Below are 23,421 nucleotides of genomic sequence, written 5' to 3'. Positions count from 1 at the left end.
TGGACTTGTAAAAAATTGACCATAGTTTTCCCAGCATCTTTTCCAGATTTTCATTCTTTAAAATCATTTATTATACATAACAGCATAGGTAAACAGCATTATCGATAATCAAAAGAATGAGTTATAAATTATTTTCATTTATGTTCAGAATGCATTTCAGTTTTCTTTGGTAAAAGGTTTAGGTTCCCAAATAAAACTTACTTATAACTCTACTTGTATTATACTTACAAAATACTTCAGGGAGATTCTCAAGACCTGGATTTTAAAATGTAGGGCACAGCCTATCAGCCGTGGTTAGCTCGCAAACCTTCATGCTTTCCCTGTCTGGGAGGTGGAGAAAGCAACAGTGTTCTTTATCTCATAAAGTTTTGTGGATGAGGTAAAGAGATGTGAGAGAATGGTAGAGTACAGTGCAAATTAAATAAAATCCTGTTGTTTACTTTGCATTTACTAAGCATCCAACAATTGATGTCAGGATGGTGGCAGTCCAGAAACATACAAAGCAGCAAAAAATAAATCAATTTGAGATCCAGAAATTTCCACAGGAAAAATAGAAAGTCGGCCAATACTTAAAATGCATTTTAAAGTAAGCACTTAGAGTTTCCTTGATTGTCTTAAATAGGAATTAAGAACAATGTTTTCTACCTCCTGTGAGCTGTCTCAACTTTGGTTTAAATATTTACAAAGCTGGTCCATGGCAGGTTGTGCCATTTCTGCATGTCTTAAAAACAGCATCCTCAAGTCTTCCCAAGGAAGCCTCAAATGGAACCTTAAATGATGTTACAAATAGAGCCTTCCTGTGCGGGGGGAGAAGGTGGCTGGCTGCAGGCTCCCCTCTGTTTCCTCTAAACTTCATGGCTTTCAATTTACCAGTCTCAAAAGGATGAAGACTTGAGTCTCTCCTGATAGCATTTGAAGCTGTGGTCCACAGAGGATTTAGGGCTGTAGTTGCAGGGAGTCTAGGTATTTCAAATCTGAGGCTTAAAAAACTAAGCCATCCCCTCCGGCTCTTGCACTGATGGTGTGAAATCCATTTGAGAAACATGCCCATGTTTTGCTACTTGTTCAAAGCTGTAAGCGTGACTTGGCATTGAAATAACAATTTCTGTTTCAAAAACTCCCACTGAACTACTACCTGGGTTATCTAAATACAGGTTACTTATTTGATCGGCATTTGCTCTTATCAGTTTCACAGACTGTAATTATTGTTGCTCATATTAGAGCATTGGGTACCACGTTTCTAATTTAAATCATTTTTACATTTACCTGCGAACACTTGATTTTACTACCTGACTATACTTTCTGGATGAAATTAGAGTATATTTTATTATACAGAAATAAGTGTGATCTTATTATTTTTTTAAGTGAGAAAAACTATTCGTCCTCTTTGAAATATTCTTACTGATTCATGCCCTTGAAACCATTTGTCGAATCAATAGCAGATTCAAATCATAACCTTTATTTTTTATTTTGTCTTTTTAACTTTTAAAAGTCATCTTGGTGATAAGCACCAAGACTGTGTAGTAGAGCATTGGCCTGTGTAGTAGAGTGATTTCTTCTCCAAATAAGTCACATACAACATATTTTCAACTTACCATTTCAATACTCGGCCACTGCTACAATAGTCATGGTAACAAGGTTATAGTAGAGCATTTTAATGAAGAAATTTAATAATAAAAGCAAATTTCTAAAATAACAGTGACTTACAGTAAGTACTCTCACCATTAAAAATAATACTCATTTGTTGATCATGGTTTAAATAGAAAAACACTCTAATAATGAACAAATGTATCCTATGTATAAGCAACCAGTATCTTATGCTACCACTTATCAAAGATCACCGATCTCGTAACATGTTGGTATGTACATACCGTTTGCTGAAATATCTGACGTTATACACACTGCTGTATTACCTGCTTTTTTATTTAAGATACCGCTAACCTTTTTGCATGTCACTAATGTTCTTTACACTACTTTAAGCCCATTTTATTCTGAAGTTAACATAAGTATAGAAAGGGGCATAAATCCACAGCTTAAGGGATTTTGCATAAAATGAACACCCATGTAATCACTCATGTCAACAAATAGAGCATATTGAGTACCCCAGGAAAGCCCCTAACTGCTCATACTTCGTAATTTTTAATGCAAGTATAAAATTAATTCATGCATGAAAAAAATGTATTGTTTTCAACCGTCTTTTAAATTGTAGGTCTTTGTAGGTAAATACTTTTTCCAGAATTAACCTGTCAGATACTACATTGAGCTTGTATGATACACTGTAGCAATTAATGTCATGTACATCATGGGTGGAGGTCGGCATTAGGAATTCAGGACTCCTGCACGGCTCAGGTCATAGCTCAGTCTGCGCCTGACACGTGGGCTTCTGAAAAGTCAGGGAAGATTTAGAGATTAGGCAAATCTCCGAATTCAGGGCAAATTCAGGGTGCTGGGTGGTCAAAGGGCTTGGTGTTATGTGAGCCCTCATGCTGAGGAAGGGGAGTTTTGAACCTCTTACCATCTTTATCATTTTCTTCTGGGCAGAATTAAGTAGCTGTGAGCCTACAAGGTTTTAATTGCATTGAAGCCCTGGTGGCTCACACACCATGTAGGCACTGTGATTACAGTGAAGTCTTCCATCATGTTGTCTTTAAACTCTTTGCATTTCATAGATTTAAAGTTATGATGACTGTGCTTCTGAAATTTTGTATCAGTTTTAAGTGCTTTCAGTGTCAAATAACAGAAAACTTGACAGATGATTTAAAGCAAAACAGATCTACTTTTTGTAGAAAACAAGAAGTAGAAGGCTGCCGGCACCGGTTCAGTAGCCCCAACATGTCAGCCCTTGTTGATTCTGGTCACGGGATGGCTCCTGTTGCTGTGGATATACATCCGCTTTCACACCAGAGGATGGGAGAAAGGTCTGAATATCAGCCCTGTCTTTCCCTTCTTAGCACATTCCCGGGTGCTTCCAGCAAATACTACTTCATTCTCAGAATGTCACATGGCCTTTCAGTAATACCTACAACACACATGTTTTTGTGTTGTTTGTTTTGAAGGAAGGTCTGGGCATACCTCCTGGGTCGGTGTTGTAGGTAATAGGAACGGCACTAATGGGAAGAGGTTAGATATTAAGAAGATCTGGAGAATTCAAGACCCTTGTAAATTTTGAAACTTTTTGAAGGACTTTGGACTTCATCAGAGTGTAAATTTGGAGTTTCAGTAGAACTTATTTGTATCTTAACCATCAAAGAAGCCTCATTCGACATCAGAATCATAACCCTGGTGCTCATTGGGAGATTGAAAAGAAAAGGTCCATTCTCCTAGGATAAAAAGATGGTTATGTTTAAGAATAAGAGACTAAAGGAAAATGGGGAACTTAATGCCTGACGACCCTGATCTTCTCCAAGAGTAGTAAAAGTCGCCTGCCAGGATTGCAGTGCGTGTGAAATGGACTTGGTGACTAGAAACTGCTGAGGGATTTGAGAAGATTCATTATGGGAAGTCTCAGGAAGACGGGCACTAACTGACCAAAAAAGATTGCAGAGAATGAAAGATGATCCATTTGCAATCTAATAGCCTAGATATTACTGAATCCTAGCTTCTCTGTCTTTGGCCTTTGTCCAGCATCATTTTAAAGCATGTAAATTATAATTTAAAAAGTGGGAATCATGCCCTACTGGGGAGGCAGTCTGTGTGGTTGACGGGGAATGTATTGGTGTTGCTGCTAGAGGTGAAGTCCAGAATGTGAGTGTGTGTGTGTGTGTGTGTGTGTGTGTGTGTGTGTGTGTTTAGTGGAGCCAGCAGACTGGATGAGCGGGAGGCTTTGAGTGGCTGGCAGTCCTAGTGGCCCTGGAGTGCCCATTTTAGCCGATGTCCACAGCTGCAGAGTTGGAAAACGAGGTCATGATAAATGACAGCAGCGCTTTTCACAGGCTGCCGACTGTTGTACTCGAAGCTGCACAGGCAGGTTCAGTTCTCACGCTGGGCGGAGGGCACTTGCGCCTGGGGCGACCTGAGCCTTAGCGACCACAGCCATCTTGCCCGCCTTCTCCTTTCCTTCTTTCCTTACATCTTTTTTCTTCCTTCTCTTCCCACCCTCTTTTCCTTCTTTCTCCCCCCTTCTCCCCGCTTCCCTCCCCTCTCCTTCTTCACTTGTTCTTTTCAGAAGTATTTGTTGGCTGCTTGCTCTGTCAGCAGTGTTTTCCTTTGGTACAGATGCAGCAGAGAACCAAACAGATGCATTCCTTCCTTGATTGAACTCACCGTCACTACGCAACAAACTGTGTGTTGAAATGTGGTAGAAGTCATGGAGGAAAATAAACCAGGTGATGGAATTCTCAGGGTAAAACTGATGAGAAATGGTGATGTTCTAGATGGATTTTGAAGGAAAACCCTGTGGACTTGCTGATGATTTGGGTGTGTGACGTAAGAGAAAGAAAGGGGTTCGGTTTGGGACCAGGGTTTAGCTGTGCTGGCTGGTTGGCCTGACGCGATGTAGGATGGGGAGTGGGGTGAGGGGTGCATCGGTGGCTCTGCGTGCAGAGTGGCCTCAGCGTCGGTTTAGTTAACGTGGTGCTCTGACACATTTCTGAGTCTTGGGAGGGTAAACCCTCTGTTGCCATGTGGTCTCTGGACACTCCCAGGGAGCGATTCCTGGTGTTGGGGAAATGGCTTCATGAAAGAAGCGGGGGTCCTGCCGAACTGCAGGTCCTTCCTCCCCAGAGGAGAGTCCTCCCCTGGCCCACCACACGTGAATGTTTAAGTCACCCGAAGGAAGAGGGCCGGAAGCCAAGGGCTGCGGATGGTCAGGGAGACATGCTGCTGTCTCCTGGCTCGTTGACGGTGTGCACTGAAGCCGTGCCTCCCACTCTGCGTGGCCCAGCTGCTGGACAGGTTCCGGAAGCCTGAGCTGGGCGGACTCACCTCCCCGTCTTCCCCCTGGAGTCTGAGCTGCTTCTGGGACTCCCCTCACCAGGCCGGCTTTGGCATGCATGGCTGGGAAAGTTGGCCAATTTGGGTTTCACGTGAGTAAGCCCATTTGACTCTCACAGTTGGGGTATCCACTGACTCACCCCTATAATGAAAGTGATCTCAGGCCTCTGTCTGCCCCTCCAGGAGTTACATTTCAGTTCACTCAGACGCTGGTGAACAAGAGTTTTGCTTGAGTTCCCCTGGGGAGGCAGGCGGCAGTAATGGCCACACCACCTCCTCTGGCACAGCGTTTACCGGACACACTCACACCAGTATGTGATCTCATGTGTGCCTCCCAGAAGGCGTGTGGAAGGGTTGAAGCGTATAGCAGTTAAATGACAAGACCAACCCCAGTATTACTAGAAGTAGCAGGGAGATAAACATCCAGGTTCTCATACTACTGAACATAATGCTTTTTTTTTTTAATATCCACAGCTACTTTGGATATATACTAAGTGTTTTCTTGGAGGCGATAGGGTAGTTATACATTCATCAAGCTTTGAGCAGCAGCAGAGGGAACCTCTGTCAAATTGTGAAAATACAAAATTCATATTTTAGTGAAAACCTTGCACATTTCATTCACCCTTCTCATTTGAATATGTCAGTTTTCATTCATGTCTGAAATGTATTCAGATACATTTTGTTCAGAGTTGCCCTTTGTGGAGTTTTTTTTTTTTAAGAGTGCTGAATTTTGACATTAATTTTGTTAGGTTTGCCATCTGATGATAATTGTGACTCATTTAGGAAATGCTTAATACCATCTCCAAATTATTGAAGAATTTCTGTAGTAGCTGCTTCCTACCAAGTACCTTTTAATTCCTCCATCTTGGCAGAATGCAGTATCTATTAATTATAACAAAATTTTAGAAGTCTCCAGCTTTACAATGAAAACTATATTGTACTTATTTTTATGTGAAGGAAAATCTAACATGGCGAGTACCCCAGAGAGTCACTGTGGACAGATAGTGGTACAATATGAATGGCACTGGAATGTTTCCACGTGGCAGTTAATTCTTATCTTCAGCCAAGACCCATCAACACAAATAGAAGGAATGTGAATTAGCTGTTGAGCCTGTGCATTTACTATTAAGAGCAACTGGACAATCTAGTTTTCAAGACCCATGCTACCCAAACACATTTTTCTACATTACATAATGCTATCATTTAAATATTGTCATTCAAATGTGAAGACCAGCTGTGCGTATAAGGACACAGCTGTCGGGCTGAGGTGCAGATAAGCCATCTGGTGCTTGGTTCTGGGTGGTTAAATTCCAGCCGGAGATTTAACTTCATATCCAGCTGTGATAAAGTAAATTGAAAGCTGCATATTATTCTTCAGAAATCACTCCTCTGGGATATTTCTCAGAAATAAATTTTAACCAGAGGTGTCATTGATAGGTTTTACACTCTCAGTTATACCATTTTCCAAAATAAAACCAAACAAAAAATGGTGCAGCCATTTCATTTTCTATGTATGAAATAAAGCAAACTAGTTAAAGAGAATAAAGCTTTTCGATCTTCAAATTATTTGTGTACGAAGACAGTCTGCAGTATGACTGGCTGGCTTTACTCGTCTCTCTGAGCGGTGAAAAGAAAAATCAGGTGATCTATAAAGGCTGAATAAGATACAAAGGTGGTCATTAGCCTGATTCCCAGAATCATTCTGTGTGTAGCTCTGTGGAATAGAAGAAAGTGATAAAATTTTTCTCAAGAATCATCACTGGGTGTAGACACACCTCTTTCTCAGTTCCAGATGTGCTCAAGGGAAGGATCTTAAAATGCTGCCTTGACCTTTTGTATGCGTGGTTAATAATGAAGTCCTGAGGAAGAAAAAGACCTTGAAAAATTAGGCTGTCTAGTATCTTTTGGCAGTTCTGTGTGTAACTATCTATATTATGGAATTTATCAGTTTTTAACTTTTTCAGAGGAGCAGACTTTTACTATAACTTATTGCAATAATTTAGTTGGGAATGCTTTTTTTTATAGATAATCTTATTTAAGGCAAGTAACATTAGTATATATTAATTATTAAGTGAGATAGAGTTATGGTGTATATTAATGTGTGTTAGCTGTCAAATAATTTAGCCAATACTGAGATAAAATAGTTTCTTCTTTCTTTAAAACCCATCTACTTTATGTTATCCTGTGGCTTCTGATTAGAAAACACAACCTTTTATGTCTAGTTGGAACTTTCTTCTGGGAGCTATACTTGCTAATTTAAACATGTACCAAATTGAATGTTGGTGTGTGTAGAGAAATTACTCAATAAAGACACTTTTCTTGATTTTCTTTTCAAAGCGTGTTTAGAGAAAATCTTGTGGTGGGAGAATGTGAGTAACCAGAACCCAGAGATAAGCATAGTAATGCAGACTTCAGAGGCATATGTACTAGACTCCCTTTAAGCATGAGGGTGGAACAGAATTGTGCCATAGGCAGAGATTGTTAAAAAATAATTTTACCATAAGCCCATTCTCAGTCCAAATTCTCTGTCCCAGAAAAGGTAATACACACAAACAGTTCAGAATAGCTCTGTTGTTACCTGCAGCAGCTTTCAATCCTTCCCTGCAAAAAATAGGAAGCATGCAAAAATTCTTTGTCATACAACACCCCTGACTGCTGTGAGAGCAATACCAGCCCTGCTCTGGGTCTTGGGACCTTTACCCGCAGGCAGAGAAAGGAAAAGCAGCATAAGTCATGTGTGTGCATGTTTAGGAATTGCATTTGATAAGGTAAATGCATTGGAAACGTGTTTTTGTTTGGTCTTGGGCTCCAAATTGATCTAGTGCAAAGTTCAGAAGACCCTAAAACCTGACTCAGGAGTGGCATCACTTTTTTTCAGTTGTTCAGACTAAAAACCTGTGATGTGTCCTCAATTTTCTTTCTTTGGATCCACCTCCAATCCATCAGCAAGTCCTGTGGGCTCTTGGTGAAGCATTCCGAGTGCAGCAATGCCTGCCTCTCTCTGCCCCTCCTGTCTGAGCCGGAACCATCTCCCCCAGCGCTGTGGTGGCCCACTGACTGGCATCTCGCTTCCAGAAGGCGTTGCTGCTTTTGACATGTTTCCACAGCCCATCATTCCTGCTGCAAAAATAATTCTTTTCTGCAGATATAAATTAGATAGTGACACTCCTCTGGTAAAAAACAGACAACCCAAACCAAAACAAAACAAAGCAAAAACTTCCGAGGACTTGCCATTATACTTAGACTAAAAGCCTTTTTGGCTGATAAGGCTCTAGACTCTCAATCTCGACTGCACTTTAAGTCACCTGGAAAGTTCAAAAACTAACTTGTCTGGGCATGTGGTATTTACAGCTCCCTGGGGGGTTCCAGTGTTCACCCCAGATTGCAAGCTATTTCTGTAGGACCCCTTCTCCCCCAACTCCCTTTTTCCCCCTCTCCTCTTCAGCCCCAAATGCCTCCTTGCTGTTTTCTGAGCATACTAAGCTAATTTTTGCCCCCAGACAGGGATCACTGTTCCTACAGATCTTTGGGTGATCTACTCATGCACAGATCTGGAGATCTGCTCAGATATTAACTTGACAGGAACATTTTCCCTGACCGGTCTACCTAACTGCTCTCTATTTCTTCATTCTGCATATTTTTAGCATTTATACGAATGCATGTTGATTTCTTATTTACCTACTAATTATTGCTCTTCCTCACAAGAGTATAAACTTCATGGAGATGGAAACTGTCTCAGGCCCTAAAACCTCTTCAGCCTGGCATGAAGTATGCTTGGTATTACTTCTCCAGTTACTATATCTTGAGTGAATGAAAGGGTTCATCAAGATTCTGATATCAGGAATTGCTACAACTGGGTAGTTGTAGTTTGTGGAGTTCTTTATTTGAAAGGCTTTTGTGGTTTGCAGCCCTAGACTTCCCCTCCAGACACAATCAAGGCGACTTTTATTTGCTTACCTATGTTGCTATGTTTTTATGTAATGCTTTCCTTTCTGAGAAACAGACCATCTTGTTGGACTTCAAGTGAGTTGGCTGGTTCGAGGGGTAGGATTCTTCGCTATATTCCTCTCTGCTGGAAAGGTGCAGAATCCCCCATTTCTTTTAGGAGAATGGTACAAGTGGTAACACTGCCCCGTTGCTGAAAGCCAGTCACCCCTCTCTCAGCGTCTTTATTCATGTGTCCCCTTTGCACTTTTTGATATGAAAGTGTTGCTCATCTTCCTTCCTGATCTAGTGGTGCATCTACCAACTGGGGACTTAAGCAACAGACATAGACCTTCCACACATTTGCACACCCCTGGCTTAGGTCTGGGGTCCTGGTCACTCACCAAGAGGCCCCTGATGCTTGCCTTCCAGTGCCTAGGCAAATGTTGGAAGACTTTCTCCTGAGTTAGAACTCAGTTTCCCTATCTGATTCTGTTAATAAATGTCAGTGGATTTATGCCAGTCAGCACATTTTAAGTTCAGATGACATTTGTTTATTGGGAAAAGTTACAGAATAGAAACTAGGACTAGAACAGCATGCCTTCAAAAGAAGTACATTTCAGAGGGTCTATAGTTCAGGTGGAACTATAAAGATAGTAAGGTGAAATCTTTTGTGGCCTTATGAACAAAAAGACCTGGAACAACCAAGTTACCCTTTTGAAATTTTTCTTAGTTAATTCTAAAAATAGATCATTATTGGTGTTAATCTGGGAAAAAAATGCTCATGAAGTAAGACTGTGAGCTCCTTAAAGATTAGTATTATCACAAAACCTAACAAAGAACCTCCCACATGGTGAGCATTTTGGGTTAAAATAGAAAAAGGGAATATCTAAAATGCCAGGCTTTTTTAATAATGTCAACACAGATCTCATTTTACCTACTGTAAATATTGTTTTTCTCTACTCTAATCACTAAAATAACACAAATATGTATTTATTCAGTTTATTTGGCTTATGTATCTTTATTTAATTATGACTATTGTACCCATTTAGAAAATTTCTATGTATTTTAAGAGTTTAATATATTTTCTGTTTGTTTTATTTCCTGACTATTGGCTATTTTAAAAAATTTGTGTTGTAAATCTTCTATATCCATTTGCATAATAGTTTGAATAGATTTTTTTGTTAGCTTGTAGATCCTTAGCACCACTTATATCAGTGTCCTCTAAGAAAACAAATTACACAATCCAAATAAAACAATGTTTAGAATTCTAAACCTGTTTATAACTTAGGGACATCTTATAATGCTCCATTTATGGGCTTTAATTCATAGTACTAAACATATATGAACTATACATTAATGGCACAGAAAGAAAGAGGACATGTGCTTTCAGGTTCCTCTGGAAAATAGCTAAACAATCCCATAAAGATGGCTGCATCTCCCAAGGGAGAGCTTTGCCACAGTCGTTCTCAGTAACTGGCTTTGTTCCAAACTAATCTAGTCCAGGCTCTACTTAGTAAATCTGCATTGCATTTGGGTTTCCTTCTCGATCTCTTTCCTCCCTTCAATGAGAACTTACTCTTCTGCTATTCATCAGGAAATCTGGGCCCTGAAGTAGAGCCGGGCCGTCGTCCCTGAGATGTGGCATCCATCCTGCTCAGGGTGAGGCATAGGATTGAACTTAAGTAGTGGCCAGATCCACTGCCTGACCAATTCGTTTTTCATGAGATGCTTGTATATTTATATTTTTGTTCGTGTACGTGATATGATTCTTGTGCATCGTTAACTATGGAAAGGTTAAGGAAGAGAAAATGGGAAGTCGGAGTTTAAAAATATATAAGGTTAATTGGAAGTCCACATTCTTTTGCAATTAAGGCGGTTCTTACTCAGTTTGGTGACAATGAAGCATTCTTTTGGTTTGTGTTATGCTTTTGAGGAACAAATCTTTTATTCTGGTCCTAATTTTGCCAAAGATACCAAAGACTCAGAAACAATTTCATTTCCATTTGGATATAGTTAGTTTCTTTAGTATAAATTTGAGAGAGAATGTGAACCCTCTAAAGCTGGACCTTTTCTCTTCCTTTCCTTTCTAAAAAAGAGACCATTTCTCTTCCTTTCATTTCTAAAAAGGAGATGGCCAGTGACAAGCACTAAATCATCTTGAACTGAAAAATAAAGCTTTAATTAAAGAGCATCACTTTCTTGTCCTGCAAGAAAATAAAACCATAGCTCTGAATATAATCTTATGTAGATGGTTAAGAGGTTATAATGAATATTGGTATATTACAAATAACTTTCTTTTTTATGCATAAAAAAGTTAAGCTGATGGATTTTAATTATGATAAGACACTACTGAATATGTCAATAATATGAATTTTTATTGGCTTCTGGATTTTCTAGTGAATGCTACATGGCATATGAATATGTTTCTAATTAAATTAATTCATTTAGAGGGAAACACCTCATCAACCAATTCTTAGGAGTACTTCCATAACCTTATTTATTAGTGTGGGTTTTTTTTCCTTTTCTCTTTTTAGTTTTAGGAACTAGGGATTTATTATCAGTGTTTGATAAACAACACAAGTTAATAGTCACCAATGGTTTGGTTAAGTAGTTTACATTATTAGTGATGCTAACAGTGAATAGTGATACTGTCTAAGTCAGTTTCCAACTTTGCCACTTATTTCCTGTGTGACTAAGGGCAAGTTATTCTACTTTGTTTCCTCTTCTGTAAAATGTCTTTTTGTTTGCACTTGTATAGATTAGCAAGAGAAATAATAGCTGCTTCTGAGGATTGAGTTAATATAAGGCACTTATAACTAAATATATACAATATGTGTTTATATTTTTTCTATTCAGCAGAAGTTATATTTTCAGCCAATTGCTTTTCCCTAATAGATACATCCCAGTCAATATGGAGTTTTTCCTTCCTTCTTCCCAAGGATTAAGTGTGTATTCTGGGAATTTAGAGAGTAACAGGGCTTTGGGGCTGCTGGAGAGAACAGATCTGACCCTTAATGTCTTTGCTGATACAGTCGTTTGCTGAGGTCAACTATCCATCATCCTGACTGAGCTTCACCACCTAAAATTTTTGATATATATCTGATGTGTTTATTTCTCATCTGTCCCTGGTCCCAGAGAGAAAGTGCAGGACTGTTGACACCCCATCTGTGCAGATAGCCTCTGCCACCTTCTCTTCTCTGATCGTTTTGCTGGCTTGGGGCTCCCTGTCTTGAGAGACCCCAGCCTCCCCGCATTCTCTGGCCTCACAGGTCTATCTGGCAGTTTGCATGTGTAAATATGGTGGATAATGGAACAAATTTAGAAGAGAGAAACATAATTATCTTTGAGATTTATCAAATTATTATTCTGAGTGAACACTTCCAAATTCTTTTTTATTTTGGAGGAAAAAAGGGGATTGAAGATAGTAATCAGGCTACGCAGAGACATGACCGGTAATCGTGGACTCGTTCTCTGACTCAGGCCAGGGGACTGTCCTGGACATTTGCTTGGCTGACATCATAACCATTACACTAGAGAAGCCAGCATGAGGGGTCTGTGCCCTGACAAAGGGACTCCACAGCGGTTAGTGCCGTGCTGTGAATATGATCTGTTAATGATTTGTTCACGTGGGAACAGTATTAGGAGATTGTCAGGATGGACAAATCATTTCTGGCTGGTAGCTGAGAAAAAGGGAAAAGAGGAGGAGGAATTTGATTTAAGGAAAGGAAAACTGGGTGGGGTTTTATGCAAAGATAAATTTTTCAAAAAAAAAATGTTATTGCCCCTTTTACCCAACGCTTCTCCTTCTCATCTTCTAGTTCAATCAGCAGAACAGCGTTTTTGCGCTGGAAAGCACGTGGACTTAGGAGCCATCCGACTCGGGATTGTCACCGGGTAACTGATGACCTTGGAAATCAGTCTCTGGGCCTCTGTAAGATGACCGTGCCGACAGCCTCCCCGGGTGAGAGACCAAATGCTGATGCTCACACAAAGCCCCCCAGTCCGGGCCCGCACCTGGAGTGGCTCAGTAAGTGACATTGCCTTCCCTTTCCTGCTTTGGAGCCCTGGGCTTTAACGTAAAGTTTCTGTGGTGTGTACTGGGGACCTGGGTAAAATTTCCTTCAGGAATCAGATTCCATAAATAAGTACTTCATTAGAAGTCCACTTTCGCCTTGAAGGATCTGTAAAATGCAAGACTCAGTAGCATTGACACCTAACCCAAATGTGTGTAATCACCAACTGCAACACAAAACTGGTGATAGACAGAGCTTAAAAAGAGAGATCTGTTGGACTTACAGGGTTTTTATTAATCACTAAATTCTGTGGAGAGCTATTTTAAAAGGAAATACTTCTGCAGAGCTAATGTATAAAATTTTGCAAGTGGTTGTATTTGGTGGAAAGCATAATTTTTTCTTCCAACTGACCTCTTAGGATGAGGTCACTGGGTATGCTGTGTTCCCCCTAATTAGGCTTTGAATGCATCTACTTGGACAATTAAGTTCCTTTGCTGGTCTTTTTGCTCCTATTATATGAATGTTAACTCCAGCTTAAGACGAATGAAGCAGTTACTGGGGATGCAACTGAAAGATCTGCTAAATTTTAGGAAAGAATGTGGAAAGAGTCCCAGAACCGGCTGTCCTCAGCTACAGAGGCCGAGCTTGGAGGTGTAGGATTCACAGATGTCTGAGTGGAGGAGAATTTCTAGCCTTTGTGTTATTGCATGTGGGTTTGGGGAGAGGAAAATTAAAAGAAAAAAATATGTATTGTAATTGGAGAAGTCAAAACACTGCTCTATAAAAAGACCGTCTGATTTTGACTTTTACTGAGGTGAAGCCCTCTGTAATCATTCTCTCCAGCCAAAAGCCTGAAATAAGTTTGATATCTCACAATGGCAAAATTCATGATAAATGAAAATCATCTTGGATTAGCCCTAAATAAGGATATTGTAAGAGAGCAAATAATTGAATTTGAATAAATAACTCATTAATGAGGTCTGCATGGCACCACTGAGTGCCAGCAGTAATAGAAAGAAAACTGGTCAGACTGACTTTTGACTTGGTTGTTATCCCACATAATTGAGATCCATCTCTTCTGAGCATGATTTCTTTCAGTGTAAGGAAGGCATCTAGCTCACGTCATGCTATCTGGCCTGGCTCTAGTATGATGTACTTTTTTGTAGCTGAGCTACCTTTTTCATTTAAACCTGATAGGTTTAATATTATGGGGGGTGGTGGAATGAGTTCACCATTATTGTTTTTAAGTTATCCCATTCATGAACACTATTGGGAGTCAGTTCATTTTTGCGTGTTATTTCACTGGCGTGCATTTCATTTGGCCTGTGTTGGTCACTCTGACGCTGTTCTAGTGTTTATTCCTTGACTGAGAGCCATAGGTTGACGGGGCTATCTCCTGCCACGCTGTGTGTTCACGTTGGTGTCCTGCTCTGTCTGCCTTGTCCTCATCTTTGACATGCTCCTCTTTGGAGTGGCCTCCTGTTTTACTCATTCAGATTTTGCCCTGCTTGCTGTGATTAACAGAATTGAGAGTTCTTTGGTGGTTCCACTTTATGATACTGCATTTACAGTTAGTACAAGCCAATATTACATACATATTTTTACTTTAGTAGAAACAGTCCATCGAAGTTAACCAAGAGAGTTGTTATGCATAAAATGATATTTTATACAGTGTTATTCATGTTTTCTCTGAACTCTCCCAATAACTTGTACATTGCTTACAGTACCTTGTAGTCTACCTTTCATCTACATATTTTCTTCCCCTACTAGTTACAAATACTAAATCTGATTTCCCTTATATCCCTAAACCTGGGGTTCACAAACTCTGGCTTGTGGGCCATATCTAATCAACCACCTGTTTTTGAACTGTGAGCTAAGAGTGGCTTTTGAATTTCTTAATAGTTGGAAAAAACTCAGAGAAGAGATTTTGAAATATGAAAATTCTGTGAAATTAAAATTTCAGTGTCTGTAAACCACCTTTTATTAGAACACAGCCACTCTGTGTGCACATTGTCTGTGGCTGTGTCTGTGATGTGACAGGGTTGCTGGGGAGCTGTAGCTCTGACTGTGCCCCAGAGAGCTGGAGGTGTTTACTGCCCAGCCCTTTACAGGAAAAGTTTACAGAGCCCTAAAGTGAACTATCGGAGCATTGTTTTTCATAGGAGCCTCCATAGAGGCCTCTAGAATGAGTAAATAAGCATATATTAAATTGGGAGTAATTATTAATCAATTTAAGCAGTTTAGATAATTTAAGCAATAGAGACAAGATAAGAGCAGAAATTTTCATTGGGATCTGAAGCCGAGAGCTAAAACCACATTCTCTGCGGCTTTGTTTTTCCTGGATCAAGGCTGACAGGATGTCGTGCCCATGAGGCTGACCCAGCCTTTGAGGTTCCGGAAAAGATCGAAAAGATAGACAAATCGGAAGAACAAATTCCCAGCGTGAAATTGAAACTTTTAAAACCAACTGAGAAAATCCAAACACCAGTTTCACAATTTTTAATAAATGGCATTCAGTAAGAAACATGCACTAACACTCAGACTTGCTCTTAATCGCTCGGTCCCTATTTCAGTCAGTGGGTGTGCATGGAGTGCCTTCTGGGACGAGCGCATATCACCAGCTCTCTTCTCCCTTTTCCTTTGCCTCCTGTAGTCAGCTTGAAAAGAACCGTCTACATAAATGTAATAAGGAGCACATGCTGCAGGTATGGCCACAGCGACATGAGTCCAGAGGAGAGGGAAATTCTGTCTGGCTGGGGTAACCACTGAGGAGTTAGTGATGGACTGGCTCTCGAGAGACTTAAACTGGGGCAGAACTGGGGATGAACAACCCAAGCAGAAAGAATGATAGGACAAAGTCTGTGAAGGGGGCAGAATATGAGATGGTTTTAGAAAAATGATGTATAACAGATTATTTAGGGACATAAAGGGGAATAAAGGGAATAAATCCCCATGTTAAAATACAAATGGTATCGCAGAGGCATGAGATAAAGTTTATATTTTCGTGTTTAAAATCTATACAGATTCAGGTTGGAGTGAACACAAAACACCAAAAGATTCACAGTAGTTCTGGTATAGAAAATACAGACTACAGTGAGCATTAGCATTTGAAAAAGTAGTGATCCGCATGCTTTCCTAAGACCTGCACCGTGACTGTTACTAGGCTAGGGACAAGTTCCGTTAGCCAGTGTGCCCTGGGCAGTATCGTCTGGAGGTTCTCCTGCCAAAGAGAAGGGAGGAGTCGGGCCTTATCCGAGTGACTGAGAAGGAGCAGAGCGTTTTGGTAGGTCTGTGAACGTTTGCTACCACCTGCTCAGTTTGGTAATTGCCCCCAACCTCTATTTCCCTGTGTAGGTAAAGTCACAGATACTTGGTTACAGAAGCATAAAAATAACGCATTTATATAACTTTAATTTGAGGATTTCTGAGAAGAAGGCCCAAAGAGCAAAAACTTTGGAGCAAAGACTTTTGGATATCAATATTATATTCTGCTCATTATCCATCACTAGCAGATTCATCTTTATTATAATGTAATCTTCTTGTAGAACTCTCCAGGGCCTAGGCTGTAGTCACTGTGATATCTTACAAGTTCATGAAATAGTGACTTCTGCTTTGACATGATTTTGATAATGAGAAATAATGGCAATCAATTTCCTTTTACGGGAAAAGTATAAAGTTTTTGAATTGGGTCAAATCCCAAAATACCATATGACTTTGTAACACAAAAATGAAAACCATCTATTGTATTCAAACCATGTGTTAAGGCTAAAAGGTAATGTTAACTGGATTTCCTGAATCCAGCCTAGGAACTTTGATATCCTCTGTGCCATGTGAGGGCTTAGAAGTCTCTGCCAAGGGAGGTGCAGACCATCTTTCATCAGCCTGGGTTGCCCCTTATTCAATTTTCCCCTGTTAAGTTCTGTTGCAGCCCTTTCTGGTGCAGGCACAGAAGTTAGCTCTTCTTTCCTTTCTGTCATTTTTATAGTGGTGTGGCTCAACCTGCTTCCGAGTATTTCAGGAATAAATAGGCATTATGAACCAAGAAAAGAATAAGAATAGCATTGTGAAGTTGACCCAGCTATGAGAGAGTATTTCTCATGATTAGCTTGGAAGAATACCTGCTTCAATGCCGTATGAGACAGGAAGCCTAGCTTTGGAGGCCTTAGACGTCCTGAAATATGACGCAGATGATATGGAGAAGATGCAGGCACGAACTTCTAAAGCTCCGTGCCTGCAGATTTTCATCTCTTCCTATTACAAAGTGAAAATGGTCGCTATTCTCTTATCTGTGCATGTGGTAAACGTTAACTGATGGCTGTTCCTGCTGAATTACATTCAGTCTATTGGGGAAAACCCATATATAATCAGTTTAGAAATAGAGTGAGTTAGAATGTAATGTCACAGATGGGCAGTGAAACTTTAATTCGCATTTTTATGATCTCCAACTTGGATTACAGTAATTCTCTGCCTCCAGGTCTCCTTCCGGGGTCCCACTGGAGAAGGAACAGATAGCTTGTCCAAGCGTGCGACCCCGGAGATTTTAAGCATGCAGAGTCTGGTCAGCGTTTGCCTCTGTTTGGAGACTGGTTCTGGCTGCCAGTCAGGTCTGGGATTGATTGTAAGAGGTCCTAGGGATGTGTTTTTGAAACACTGTGTGAATCCAAATGAGTTTCAGGTTCCCTATCGTCCAAGCCCAATTTTGTTCAACTGTAAAAATGTGGGGTTTTCGTTTTTTCAGAACTATTATTATAAATCACTATGCCCCATAGCTTTTTCAAGCAGTTGTGGAATATATTTTTCCTATACAGATTCAGACTATCACACCTGTCATTAAATTTAGGTCAAGACTAAAGTGGCTTGTTTAATTTGCTTTCTTCAAAAGTACTGTATCTTTCTGTGTATTCTGTAGCTTTGCCAAGATTTTTTAAAGCTACTTTAAGATCTCAGCATTCTAATATTTAGGACTCCTTTTTCAAGTAGACGTAGTTGATAAAATCTTGCTAAAAGTATACTAATCAATGTGCATGCTCTGTTATGCACAGTAACATTGTAGACATAACTCCCATGGATTCCTTGGTGAAAGAGAAAAACAAACTTTCTGTACTTTCCTTCTAATGTTAGTTTTGTTGTATGGGCTATTTTATAAAAGTATTTGATCATTTTTCACAAGTATTATTTTTACGATAGAGTTTCCAAATGGTTGTATTTGTGTCAATCGTATTTGAAAATAAATCCTCAAAATGCATTCTCATCTTTTTCTCCTCAGTATCTGGAAATTGAAATAGCAATAAGGGTCTTTATTTCTGAATGCAGTAGCATAATTCTTTTTTATTTTTAATCTACTGGTATTTTCCCATTTCTCTTAAACACGTTTCTTTTGCTGTCTAGACACACATTTGTCACATGTATTTTAGTCAGTGTAATTATTCTCCCTTTTTGCCTATGGGCCATATTGAGCATGTGAAAGCAGTTTTATGCAAAGTAAATATCAGTAATGCCTGTTATAAGGAGAAAAAATATACTATTAGTGACTGACTACCTTCATTTTACTCCTCCTGAGCATGGGCTCTTCCTAGCTGTATAATTCAAGGCAGGGTGGAGTGAGAAGTAAAAACAAGCTTCGGAACCAGGAGATGTGGTGGTCACAGACAAGTCAGTTTGCACTTTGAGTTTCCTCTCTATCAACCAGATTAGTGTAGACCATATCTCACAGGGCTTTTGTAAGGATTAAAATAAATACAAAAGTAGTTCAGATATTATAAGACTATTTGAAAATATTACTTACAGTCCCGCTCTAGAGGAGGAAAACATTTATTGACAAGAAACAAAGGATTTAGCAACTTGAGTATTTAATTTTAAATCGCAAAATTTCTTCTATTAACAATTAACCTTTTTTTTTTTTTTGCTATATATTCTCTTCTATTTGGGGGGCTTAGTAACTATTATAGAACAGTGCATATGCATAACTTCTCTATTTTACCTTAGTGAAAATAGGATAAGAAACAGTTCTTGAACACATGCAAAAATACAGCAGTAAAGATGAGAAGTGAAAATATGCCTTATTGAGATTCTTGTGAAATACTTCCTCTGTAAGTTCATGATAATCACAACAGTCACCATGTATCCAAATAGCCACAGATACACTTTATATTGGGATTACTACATAAACCACTTCTATATTTTTAAACGGCTTTTTTTATGTTAGAAAAATTAATATTGGATTATTCTTTTTCAGGTGATTTAAACTCGATTTCTAATCTTGTCTCTGAGCTTTTCCTAGTCAAGGAAGCTTGAAATCAAATGCCTGAATGTCCAGATGGTCCTGTGAGGTGTGGGATGGGGACATGCGATCTGATCTCATCCCAACTCTATCTTGTTAAAGTGCCATTTTTTTCTGAGAAAGACTAAAAGCACATATGCAGCTCTTCTTAGGGCATTACTAACGAGCTCCTTTAATTTGTGGACCAAGTCCTTTTGCAGTCCACAGAGAACAGTTAACCTAGTGACCCAGATCCAAACAATAGGGCATCTTTTCCCTTGAACTATTTTAAGCTCATAGCTTCTTGGCTTCTTGCTTTATTGTGTTTTCTCCCTGACCCTTTCACTCTTGAGTTTTTTTTCTTCTCTCTTTTGAGTTACACGGTAGGCAAGCTTCCATGCACTCATTTCTTAAAAGTGGAACATTTGTAAGTGGGTAGACTTGTCTCAGAGATGAACCGCTGATTTATGCACATCCATGTGGGGCTCACTCTGCCTGAGAGTAGTTCTGTGTATGAACAGTAAAAGTATTACAGAATGGTGCAAACAGTCACAAACAGGTACATAGTGGAAGGAAAGAGAAACAGCTAGAAAATGCATTTATATGTAAATGCCTGCTTGGACTTACTTCTGTAGACTAGGATGAAATAATATAGGCGTGCCTTACAGTAAAATAGCTCCTCCAGGATGTTTCATTTCACACAGAATGGATTCTTCTCTATATGACCCAATGCCGTCCCATCCTTAAGTCAGTAGTTTTCAACAAACATTTACAGAACATGTGTTCTGTGGCAGGTGCTGGGGTAGAAGCTGGACACACAGTAGTCCCTGGCTTGAGGAACTCATAAATGAATTATTTATTTGACTAGAATATTTCAGTGTAGGAAATTTATTTGGGGGGATATTTCTGTCCAAATAACAATGAAAGTAAATATTTATTGACTTGTAGAGGCAGCATAGAATAGTAGTCAACAGCTTGGACTCTAAATTTAAGCACTAGAAGTGCTGAACATGGGAAAAGTAGTTTCATCTTTCTGATGTCTGTTCATCTACAGGAAAACAAAAATAACAACACAATCTACCTCACAGGGTTGTTGTAAGGCTTAAATGAGTTAGTATTTATAAAGTACTTAGAGCCTGGGTTCAAATAATTATTTTAAAATAAATGAAATACTTTGCTTATCCCAAGGAGAAATCTAACATGAGAAAATTAGAGATTGTATTAGTCGCCTACTGTTGTGTAACAAATGACCCCCAAGCTTAGCGGCTTAAGACAAATGTTTATTCTTTACCGACTCTGGTCGCTGAGACATCTGGACACGGGAAGGCGGTGTGTATGTAATCAGGGTCTCTCATAAGGCGGCAACCAAGCTGTCCATGGAAGCTTCAGTCTTGGTGAGGACCTGAGACCTGCCAGTAGTTGTGTGGGGAGCTTTGAAGCTGATCCCCCCTATTCAAGGCCTGTCTTCCAGAGGACGGGCTCCTAAGCCCACCCATGTGACTGTCGGCAGGCCTCAGACCCTCAGAGGCTGTTGGACAGACACAGTTCCATGCCACGTGGGTCTCTTCACAAATTATTTTGTGATACGGCAACTGACTTCCCTCAACATAAAGGACGGAGGGAGTGAGAAAGGGCAAAATTCAGAAGCTGCTGTTGTTTTGAGGAAATGATGCTCCAGCACTTTTACTGTTTTCTGTTCAGTAAAAGCAAGTCACTAGCTCCAGGCCCCACTCAAGAGAAGAGAATTTTCACAGGGGTGTGAAATGAGGAGATGGATTTCACTGGGACCATCGTAGAGGCTGCCTATCGTCAAGATGATTCACACTGTTTTAACCTATGAATGCAAATAGAGTATACTTCCATTAATGGAGAACCGGAAGCCTCCTGAAATCTCCAGAGGCTTGGCAGTCTTCAAGTGTACGTCATTTGGCCAACATGTTTTGTCTCAGATGCCAGATTATTAGTTACTTTTTCTGTTGGCCCATTGGTTTTGAAAGGTACAAAAGTCTCTGGTTACTTTAAGGTTGCCAGTTGTCCTCTAGCGCTGCAAGTTGACAGTTGTTTTTTTTTTGACTCTTTCCCTTGTCAAGCGTAGTAGTGGGCATTGATTATCCTTCCCAGGGGAGGACTCCGGCTCCGTGGCGAATAGCGCAGGTCTGCACTGTGCCGACCACCGGGAACAGAAGTCCAAACGCTTCTGACTATTGTACCTTAGTGTTGAAGTTGCCAAGGAAAACACAAAGCAGTCCAGCACTGGATGGAGCAGGGCTTTCCTTAGGAAGAGGCAGCACAGACAGGCTTTAATAGTGGGCATCAGCTCCCTGTGGCTGGGGGTCCCCCGCAGCCGCCATGGGCAGCTCCCCCACACGTATCCCTCTCTTGCCACAGTGGAAGGTCCGCAGCCCCTCCGCACGGGGGAAGGTCCGCAGCCCCTCCGCACGGGGCTGGCCAGGTGCCCGGCGATGCGCGTGCTTCAGCAGAACGAAAGGGGGCGCACGGGGCCTGAAGCAAGGGAAGATATTTGCACACTAGGAGGCAAGCGTGTGCTCTCTCTCTGTAAGGGAGTGTCGCGGACCCAAGGCCTGTTCCGCTGTGACTCAGTGGCGGCTGGAAGGTCGCCAACATGAGAGCACCTTTCCCCAAGTTCCTGTGTGCGTGCGGCTTGTTGTTCCCACTCTGATTTGTGGATTTGTGAAATAGAATTCAGTTGAGACTATGGATTTTGGAAGAGTTCTCAGGGAAACTCAAATACAATGGCTCTTTTTGTCCTCAAGGCCCCAAAAGTATGACTCACAGAGCATTTTTACCTTTATGAGAAACCCTGTTATTCTTTAAATCATTGATTTAAAACCAAAGAGGATAGATCACAAAGTGACACAAGGAGAATGCCTGTTGAACCCAGTGTGATTAACCTACGTCGCTGAGGACACAAAGAGGGAAATAATGTTCTAAGACAGGGGTGCTATGATCTTATTTGGCTCCAAAGTGTCCAGATAATATTGTTTTGCTCAGATCAGTTCCATCGAACACACATAATTGAGATTATGTTGCCAATTGACTTAAGTTGTGTGGACTTAGGCAATTCTCCTTGAACCACATGCTTTGTGTGAACCATTTCTGAAGTGTATTTGGAAGAGAAAACAATTTTAGTCTTTATGGTTGTTTTCAATTAGAATTCCTGTGCTTATATCGTGCTTGACCTCTTTCAAAACCTTAATTTAAATGAGGAGTAAAGAATTCAGCATTCTCTTGCAAGGCTTATTCCAGCTGCAGCAGTCTTCAATTCTGCGTTTCAAAAAGGGCCAGAGTTGTTCTGAGTTGCGATCAGAGCAGCGGTGAACTCTCGTTCTCCTGGAAGGTGAGCCGTAGGCACGATCTCCTGACACCATCGCAACACAAGAACATTACGGTGCTATATTCCTTCCGATGAGCAGAAGAGGCAGAGAAACTTAGTTGTGAGAGATTTATTCACTGAATTAATTTTTAAAACTACACAGTAAATGAATTTTTGTTGGAAGAATAATTCATTCTCTCTTGTCTCTGGTGAGACTGTCTGTCACCGCAGCTTCTCGCCCTCATTCCCCCCTTCTACCTCGGAACCCTTCTCTCGTGACTGTCCTCTCTCGGCTGCATCTTCCATTTCTCCCTCCTCACTAGCCTTTCTTCCTCTGTCTACACACGTGCCACGTCTCCCCTAGTGAGGAAGAGAAAACAAAATGGACATTTTCCCTTGGCCACGCTCTTGTGCAGGGAGCTTGCTGTCCTGTGATGCACCTTTTAAGTAAACAAACTTTTTGAAAGGCTCTTTAGACTTTGATAATCTGCCTTCCCCCTTAGCTCCCTGACAACTGATGGGCAATCTTGCAGGTCCCCTGTGGTCGGGTTATAACATAAACAATGGGCCTCTGTCAGTTTTCGTGCCCCTTGATAACTTAAGTTGTGTGGACTTAGGCAATTCTCCTTGAACCACATGCTTTGTGTGAACCATTTCTGAAGTGTATTTGGAAGAGAAAACAATTTTAGTCTTTATGGTTGTTTTCAATTAGAATTCCTGTGCTTATATCGTGCTTGACCTCTTTCAAAACCTTAATTTAAATGAGGAGTAAAGAATTCAGCATTCTCTTGCAAGGCTTATTCCAGCTGCAGCAGTCTTCAATTCTGCGTTTCAAAAAGGGCAGACCCTAACACTAGTGCCCCTCATCCCTTTCGCAGAAATCAGTCACCCAGGTTTGCTTGGCGCAGCCTTTGATGGCCCTGCTGTGTTTCACTGTTGTGTGTGTTACTCTTCAC

General features: G+C 40.5%; 1 protein-coding gene across 7 annotated transcripts in view; it reads left to right on the top strand.

Moving 5' to 3' along the window:
- Positions 1-23,421, top strand: part of NEIL3 (nei like DNA glycosylase 3) — a 750,694-nt gene that overhangs the window by 343,672 nt on the left and 383,601 nt on the right. For all 7 annotated transcript variants that reach the window (XR_012124054.1, XR_012124056.1, XR_012124055.1 and 4 more), the window contains one exon: positions 12,678-12,886. The gene's annotated coding sequence lies outside the window, so the exon portion shown is untranslated. The remainder of the gene's footprint in view (positions 1-12,677; positions 12,887-23,421) is intronic.

This window comes from Manis javanica, chromosome 12 (assembly GCF_040802235.1).
Source record: "Manis javanica isolate MJ-LG chromosome 12, MJ_LKY, whole genome shotgun sequence".
NCBI lineage: Eukaryota > Metazoa > Chordata > Mammalia > Pholidota > Manidae > Manis > Manis javanica.
This window is presented reverse-complemented; position numbering and strand designations above follow the sequence as displayed.